Source organism: Vigna radiata, chromosome 5 (genome assembly GCF_000741045.1).
Source record: "Vigna radiata var. radiata cultivar VC1973A chromosome 5, Vradiata_ver6, whole genome shotgun sequence".
In the NCBI taxonomy this organism is placed as follows: Eukaryota; Viridiplantae; Streptophyta; class Magnoliopsida; order Fabales; family Fabaceae; genus Vigna; species Vigna radiata.
In genome coordinates, this window is record NC_028355.1 from 9143455 (window position 1) to 9153162 (window position 9708).

A 9708-nucleotide genomic window follows, 5' to 3' on the forward strand; every position below is an offset into this window, starting at 1 on the left:
ACCAATTCACCCCCCTCTTGGTGTTGAAACTAAGTCATCTTCTTTCCAACATAGTACTTCGCCAAAGGAGTCAAATCAGCTCTCCTAAAAGGCCTTGACTACTGCGATATTTCCTGGTGCAGGGTAGGCAGCTACATTCTCTCAATTTTTGTTTTCTAGTTCCTCTCCAAATTGTGGGGCCAAGTTTGGTATCTGCCCCGCTTTACGCTCCATCAAGAGTCTTCATTCTTGCACTATCTAGAAGTGTTGTTCATGCTTCTAAGAGAGGAATTTGTTAGAATAAGGATGCTCTGGTTCCTTCCTCTTGTTTCCTATGGTCTTGATTCTCTTCCTTGATGAGGAGGTCATCCCTGCATCATATACAATTCACAAAAACATAAGAAGTATTTGTCAAACATTAGCACATCACAAAACAACCTCCAAACACACTTCCTATCATCATTGAGGGCAAAACAAGAGCCCTCAGTGTCACCTGCAATGAGAAGCATCCAAACAGCACAAAAATCACACTTCTGTAGAAAACGCACTTAGTGCCATAGACTGGCGCTCAGCGGCAGACATTTTTTCTGCATAATAGCCCTAGCTGGCCTTTAAACGCTACTCACATACATTTTTTCTAGTTCTAGTCCTTAATCAAACAATTTAATCGGTCCAAACAGTGATTATTTCAACCAATCATGCATAAACATCAAAATTCCTCTAGAATCATTCTTAGATAATTTAATCATGCTTTCAAATACCCAAGAATCTAAATTGCATGCACTTACTTGATTGCAGATGCTCAATGTGTGAAGAATGCCTTATGAATTTGAGGAAATCAAACCCTAACAGCAGTGCTCTCAACAAACCCTAAACTTAGATGGAAGCTTGATGCAAAATGGGTGGAGAAAGGGCTTTGTGAAGAGGGGTGAAGGGGAAAGTAGAGAGAAAGTCTTTGGAGTGGCAATAGTGAATGAAGAGTGAATGAGGCGGCTAGGGTGAGACTTAGGGTAAGAAAAGTTTCTGATGGGCCAACTCACGCTGACCCCAAATTTAAAAACCCAAAAACCCAATCTGCAAAATTCGCGTTCAGCGCTAGTCTAGCATTGAGCGGTGAGCACGACACTCATCCTCTTCTCTTCTCGCTTGCCCTCAATGTTCTTGACCAAATCCCCTCAACTTCAACTCTTAATTTTTCAAATCTCATATATTTTCCACTCACTTCACACCCCCTCACTTAATCAATACACTTAGTCTCTCACACCACTCAAACATTCAACAATTAAGCCCCTATAATGCAACTAGAACAGAGATAAATCAAAACAGACAAAGATAAATTCAATCAACTGGGTTAGCTCCCAGGTAGCGCTTGTTTAACGTCACGAGCTTAACCCATGAATCCTCCAACACCCATCAGTAGGTGTATATCTTCTCACCATCACCCCTCAGTAGTTGTTTAGCAATTTAGTATCCTTTAGTAGATACTCAATCATCTAGCATCCATCAGTAGATACTACACCTTAGCAGGCTCATAACCCAACAAAACAATGTTCCAAAGTTTTTAAATTACATCACCAAAATAAATAAATCAAAGAAATCAATGTTTTTAAATCACTGGGGTGCCTCCCAGCAAGCGCTCTTTTAATGTCATTAGCTTGACCAAATAAAGCTCAAGTTCCATCTTTGATGTTGGTGCTCCTCTCTTCTGGATATTTTTTTCTTTTTGCTGAATTTCTTCAGGAATTTAATATAACCAGGAACATGTTGCAATGTCTCAATCATAGGAACTTTAATCTCCAATTTCTTGAAGATTCCATTCTCCTTCCTATGATACTTCTTTGAATGAGGAAGGGGTTTTTCATATGATTCTTTCTTCTTTTTCTCACGTCCTCTTTTTCTTTCCTCTCACTTTCTTTTTCCATTCTCTTTTTCCACTCATTTTCTTCATCTTCACACAAATTCTCTTTCTCTTTTCCCCCTCAACCACTTCTTTTTCTTTCTCTACATCTTTATCGTTTTCACTCAACCTTTCTTTTGCTTTTCTCTCTATCTTTTTCTCATCTAAAATCTTGTCACTTCCAATGATAATGGCTTGACATTCCTCCCTAAGGTTAACTTCAGTATGAACCCCAAAATCTTCCAATTTCCCAATTAAGTGACCAATATGCATCTCTAGCTTTTGATTGTTGCTTCAGTGCTTTTCTGACTGGAGATGGTCACTTGCAAAAATTGTTGAAAGGCGTCATCCATCTTTACCATTCTTTCTGATAGAGAGAGTTATTGTTGTCATTGTTGTTGTGGGTAGTCTCTCAAATTTTCTGGCAGCTTGCCCAAATTGACTTTGATTCATGCTTGAGTGGAGATTCCATCTGTGGTTGAGATTACCTTGGTGGAATTGAGTATCCATATAGTTAATTTCTTGTTCGAATTGCATTCTACAAGCATTAGGCACAAAACCCTAGAAAACACTATTAGCATTAAAACAGAAACAAAAATAAAAAAAAAATCAAGTCGAAGTTCATCAATAATTACATGAATAGAATAGTTTAACCACGATTCCCCGACAAAAGCGCCAAAAACTTGTTAAGACTTCGGCAAGTGTATCGAATCGAATCCTATCAAGTAATATAAATGGTAAATCCAAGTATCGTTTTCCCTAGAGAATCATGGCCTAGACAGTCATGTGATTTGTTGATTATTTAAGACAAGAGGACAAAAACATTTGGTTTTTATAATACAGAAAATAAATATGAATGCAAGTGTTTGATCAATTGACTAAAGAAAGCACAGGTGGATGGTTGATAAAATATGAGATGATTATGTTGTTGGGGTTTCCGACTTATCCTATCCATTCTCATGTATTTACAAATTCAACTTCTTCATTAATGTTAATGTCACTCTCTAAAACACTTAAAAACAATGTCTCAGTGAAGTAAGCATATCCTTAATTACAAGTTCATACAATTCCTAGCATCCCTAATAAATAATTTTGAAGCATAGGAGTGTATATGCAACCAACCCTCATATTCCTATGTCCAGGTAATACTACCTTTGGGAGAATTTCCCAAGTTTTAGATTTCCCCGTATGTGTCCATATCGACAAAATCAATGATCATGCGATTGAATGAGTTAAACAACGCATGCATAGAGCATAGAAGAAAAACCCTAACAATTAATGAAGTAAAGCATATATAATATAAATCAATTCAATACATGAGAGTTTCAAAGGATTACATTGTTTCCCCAACAACAATGAAAGTTTAGTTCACCATAGACATGGTGAAACTAGATGAAAATATGGAAAAGAATGAAAGATAAAACTGTAAAAGTTGAAGATCGGAGCTTCCGCATCCAAAATCCGCCTCCGAGGGGTGAAAAGAGTGTTTTTGCACCTCTTTATGTCAAAAGATAGACCCTCTAGGTCGTCCAAACCATTATATAGTTTATAAAAAATAGCAGAAACTGGCCCAGGCCCACGTTGTCAGCGCTCAGCGCTAAAAACGATGCTCAACGGTAGGTGCGCCACTCAAAATGTCGCTCACCGGTGGCACTCAAGCGTGAGACAGGATGCTTTTGCACTCAGCGGTGGCGCTCAGGCGCGAGACAGTGGAAATTGGCGCTCAACGCCCCAGAATAACGCTCAGCGCTGCCTGCGATTCTTCTATATGTTACTTTTCCAGCTTTTCTTGACTCCAACTCCTTGATACTTCAACTGCTTCATACAATTCATCTTAATTCCTGTCAAAACAAGGAAAACCAAGCATAAAACCAATAATACCACCTTAAACTCTCTTATTCTCACAACTTAAGCAAAAGCTCGAATTCCAGCTAGTTACAAAGTTATAAAAAGTGTTTTTAGTATCAAAATTAAGTATAAAATAATGGTATTTCAACCGTTATCACTGGGAATGGTCTAGTAAACGCTTGTCGTGGAATCTATCTAATCTAATTATGCATTGTTTGTTTATTTCTTTGAACTTTTGAACTCTTTTCAATCAATTTGAAGAGATTAACGGTGTTGAGCTCCTCATGATCCCACTTGCTTCCAGTTCTGAGTCCAAGAAAAAAGTAATGACAAGAATATATAAATATTACTTTTTTCAAAAAAAAAAAATTATTTTCCGGCGGTTTTGGAGAACCCCTGGTAATTACTGACGGTTTTATAAAAACCCCTGCAAGTATCAGCAGTTTTTCGAAACCCCCAGAATTACCGGCAGTTTTTGTGAAAATCCCTGGTAGTACCGGCGGTTTTGGAAACCCTCCAAAATCGTTTCAAAAACCACCGGTAATTGTGACATTGTTTTTCCCAGTGGTTATTGTAATCGCGGGAAACGTATTTAGGGGGATTAAACCCAACCCCCCCCCCCCCCCCCCCCCCCCCCCGTAATGTTAAATAAAAAAAAAAAATAAAAAAAAAACTCTAGTAAAATTAGACATTTTTGTAGTGTACAAAGATGACCACATGAAGAGAATACATCAAGAAACATATTATTGCAATACGCTTACACAACTTCTCTCTAACTCTTAAGACTTACCTTTGAAAAGTTCTTTTACAAGTTTTCAGAATATCTTATATTGATTTCAAATCCTGTCGAAGAGAGTTAAACATTATGTTATTGGAATCTTTCAAAAACACTTTGTGTTTGTATTTAGAAGTGACCTAAACACTTGTTAGTTTATCTTAGTGGAGTTAAACGGTTTAGTCGGGTAGACTAGTGGATTCCAAAAGTGGTTCTACTCGTCTAACCAGTTGGTTAGTTGTAAATCAGAAGTGGTTAAACTTCTGTATAATCTTTGTGATTAATGGAACCTTTCACAGGAATTTAAGGAAGAATTGGATGTAACCCAGTTTGGAATGAACCAATATAAAAATAAAGTGTGTTTTACTACTTTTGTTTTTAAGAGCTTTTCATTCAACGTTGCTTTATAAATTTAAGTGTTTAACTACTGTAGTAGACCATCTGACCTCCACAAAGTAAAATTAAACTTTATTTGTGAAAAAATTTAAAACAATATTCAAACAACCTCTTTATAATGTTTTTCTATGTTATATATATATATATATATATATATATATATATATATATATATATATATATATATATATATATATATATATATCCACGTCATTCTATCATTTTATTTTTTAAAACACGTAGACCACCCAGAATCTGACATATGGCAGTGTAAAAAATTTGTCACATTCTGGATGTCAAAGTATCATTACCTATTCCAAAACCCTTATTTTGGACAAAATGTGGACCGACACGTGGCGGCATCTCATTAGCGTGTCAAAGCTGGTCAATCCTAGTCAAAGTCTGGTCAACAGGGGTTTCTTCTACAATTTTAGAGAATTCTAAAGGGACTGGAGTGTAAATATTGGAATTATTAGGGGCTGTTCTACAATTTTGGAGAATTCAAAAAGGCTAAAAGATAAAATTCAGTTGTTGAATTAATTTAATTTGGGAATAATAACAGAAAATATCTTCCAAATAATGTTATAATAATCTAAATCTTTTAGTTATTTAGAAGATATAAGATAAAAGATTTTTTCAACTGAATATTCAGAGTTCAAGCCCAATAAAGGCTTATATAAAGAGAACCAGGGAAGACAGAAAGGAAGGCATTCATTCACACACCATTCCTCTCTCTCTTATTTCATCATGTATTCTACTCCATTCATGGATAACTAAGCATCTAGGGCTATTCTGCTGTAATTTCATTATGGATTCTGGGGAAGGAGTTAACATCATGCATACCTTTTTATCCTTCTTCTTTTTTGGAGAAGGTTGTTGTTCTAACCTTTTTCCTTCTTGTTTTTCACTTTCAATTTTCATTTTTATTTTGATTTCATCCTCTTTCACTTGTTCGGGTGTAAGAGGAATTAAAGTGATTTTATTTCCTTTGTGGAGGAAAGTTATTTTGTTGGTATAGCCATCATGAGTGGAGTTATGATCATATTGCCATGGCCTATCTATCATGGAGACTTAAAATAGAAATATCAACAAGCAAAATTAAAGAAAGAATGCAAGTGAAAGGGATAATGAACACGACCCTAAGTGAAAGTGCAAGTGACACTTGGAGCACTTCCATACTAAGATGCGTATGCTATGCTATTACAATGTTTGATGGTGAACTTGGAATTGCTAAAGAAGCATTTTCCCAAGCCACTTAACTTTCAAAAAAAAAATAATTAACTACAAAGATTTTGTGATAGTAAGCCAAATTTACAAGTAAAATGTGTACAAAAATTGCCAAAACCAAATGTGGTTGTTGTGTCACCAAGTGCTTGTCCAAAATGATGATCAAAATGTGTGGTAAAGTTGCTGAAACAGCTGCTAAACTTGGTGTTGGAACAACTGTTTTTAGGTGCTCACAAAGTCCAAACTTGTAGCACTTTAACAAGTTTTCCACTCCTTAAGATGCTACCCCTTTGGAGAAGCAATTTGGGCTTGAATTTCACCACCTCTTTGCAGCAGGCCAACAAACCAGAAACACTGAGTTAACACACACTTACGCGTTGCACCAGATTTTGCAGAAAAATAGCATGACAGCAGAGTGGAAAAGCAATGAAAAATGATTTCTAATGAACTTGGGCTAGAAACAAATGATGGCACACAAAAGGAACTTAAGAAAAGGTCTAGAAAAAAATTAGAAAATCAAGAAAAACTCAAAAGCAGTGAAGGAATTGAGTGTGTTGAAACTGTTTAATGAAAATGCCAAACTGTTTGATGAAATGCCACAATGAAATGCAATTTTAGTGTTTTATGGCTTTGACTACTGAAACTGGATTGCAGGGGTATCTATGCTTTTTATTTTGGATTTATACTTGTTTAAGCCTTGGAAGTTAACTGCAAACGAATTCCCCCAGCTTTTGCCAATCCAAAGTACAATTTGAAAATGGAAATTGTGGAAACAGCACACAATAAAACTGCAGCAGTAAAAATTAGCTGGAAAATGGGAATTGCCATGTTCAAACTGAGTGCTATTGTGGTTAATGCTCAATTGATAATTCCAGCAAGTTTAAATCATCATTTGCAATGTGTGGAATTAATGAAACAACCAAGACACAGTCCAGATCAATATTTCACTGGTTCATTACCCAAAATTGGTGTTTTGGATGACATGTTTTCGGGTAGGTGCCTAAATGATCATATGCACAGTCACCAAAGGTTTTAATTGACTAAATTTAGTTTTTGAACCAAGGAAATTGCACAGGCGGTCACGGAATATCAGAAACAGTTTATCAGTTGCCAAAATGCAAAGAAAAGAATGCTCTAAAACTGCACTGAAAATGAAAAATCAAGGAATTGTAGTGGTCATCATAAATGGTAGTGTTCTTAAGGCTCAACTGAGGCTTCAAGCAAGTTTATATCATGTAATTGGACATGTGTAAACACTTAAGTAGCAAAGAAAGTGACCACATCAGAATTTCACTGGTGCACTTCCAAAAATCAACAAAATGTGATGCTTTCAAATGTGATTTTGCACAAAAGCTGGAAATATACCAAATGAACAGTGCACACACCTTCTAAATGGTCAAATGAACTTGCTCAAACTTTCAAACTGGACCAAAACACAGAGAATGCGAAAAAGAGTTGTTCACTTGCAAAAATGCACTAGAATGTGGTGTTTTGGCTCAAGTGTTTCGGCTAAATGCACCCAATGACCATATCAACAGTAGAAGCAACTTTCAATGCACCAAAAATCAAGCAAACAGCACCAATACATTCAAAATCTCAAAATGACTTGGTTTCAAAGATGACTTTGCACATTAGCTGGAAAAAGACCAAAGAAACAGTATGCACAAGTTTTAAATGGTCAAAAACACTTATGAAAATGTTTACTCAAGACTGAAATGTACAAATTCTCAAAATCACCTTTTGAGTTGCTTAAAATGCAGCAAAATTTAGCTGAAAACTCATGCAGAATTGGTAATACACTGGATGCAAAGTTGGTTGGATCAATTAAACCATAAGAAAGTCCTAAATGACTAGATCTAGTTCCAGATTATGAACTAGCAGATATATTGAATGTCCTAGGATGCACAAAGATAGCAAGCACAGTGCAAAACTTTCATAAAACAGTAATAGTATTTGGAAAATTCTGACAGCAGTGTTTCATTGAATTATGAATCAACTTAAGCATGCTTTTTGAAATCAATGGTGAATCTTAGTTGATACCACTTGAAACATGTCTAAAATCGTGAAACAAACATGTATAACCAAGAAAGAACACAAACTTTATCCAGAAACAGTTGGCAGCATGCCAAACCAGAAACGACACTTTGATGCAGAGTTGGAAAGCAGATTTGCTACTGGAAAACTGTGTACAATGCTTGATAGCTCAAATGATCAAAGCTGACTTGGTGTCATTGCTTTATAGATCAACATATAGCTAGCAAGTGCACTGAATTCAATGAAAAAAGAAAAAGAATAGAGCTGAACAGAATCAAACACTATGACAGATTAAAACTGCAACAGTTTTTGCACATTACCGTGACAATACTGGAACATGAAAGTGAAAGCTGAATTTGACTCAAACAAACCAAATGCACCGATTAAAATGTTAAAGAAACTCTAAGGAACAGTGAACGAACATAATGATTCACTCAAACACGAAATCAAAAATCAAAAAGCAATGGAACAGTGAATTTTAAATAGAATAACACGGATAGAGTTGCAAAACGAATAAAAAGATGACTTATCTCATGTAGAACCGCGAGGACGTGATGCCAATTGATAGAATCGTGTCCAATCTTCAAGAGGACATGACTTCCACAGATCAAAAGTTGTAGCGGATGAAATGAATAGATGAACTGGTGAATGCACGGTAAGTGTTTAACAGAATGGCTGAACGTGTTTGGTCATGGTATGGGTGTGAAGTTTTAGCTTAGGAAGATTTCCATCGAGGAAAGAAGCTAGAGAAAGACTCAAGCTAAAGAGATGAAGTGTTGAACTTGAAAGAAGTGACTGAAATTTGGCAGCGTTTCACTATTACAATCAAGTTGGTTTTTACAAATGGTGGAGCTCTCTTTTATAGAAGAAGGAGCTATCAATCTTGCTAGAGAAGCTATTGATATTTACAAATCATGTGCAGCAGAAGCTTTGGTCCACGTGTGTTTCAATTTCCATGAGAAACTCATTTACCACGTGGGAAGCATGGAGAATTATTAACACCCTAGCAAGTGTACCATATCGTATCAAGAAATATTAGAATAGTAAGTCCAGATATCATTTCCCAAGGGACTCTATGGTCTAAACGTTCATGTGAATTAATTGCATATGACTTGAAAGAATAATCATTTGATATTGTAATGCAAAAACGAAATTAAACATGCAAATGCAAAAACTGAATCAATTGATAGATAAAGAGATGAAAGAATGGATTTGTTGGGGTTTACGATTTCATCCAGATCCACCCTCCTATATCTACTATTCCTATTATATTCAACTTTATTATCAATGTTCATGAAACTTTCTAATTTACTCTAAACCCGATCTCTCGGCGAAAAAGAGCCTACTACCATAATTACTAGTTTACCATCTCTAGTCTCCATAGCAATTACTAATGCATTAATAACAAAAGCTTAAAGCAATTGACCATCTTATTCCTATCTCTAGGCAATATTTTATAATCAAGAGAATTCTTCTAAGTTCTAGACTTCCCCGTACGTCCCCGTATCGACAAAATGAAAGATCATGACACTGAATGAATTAAACAATGCAA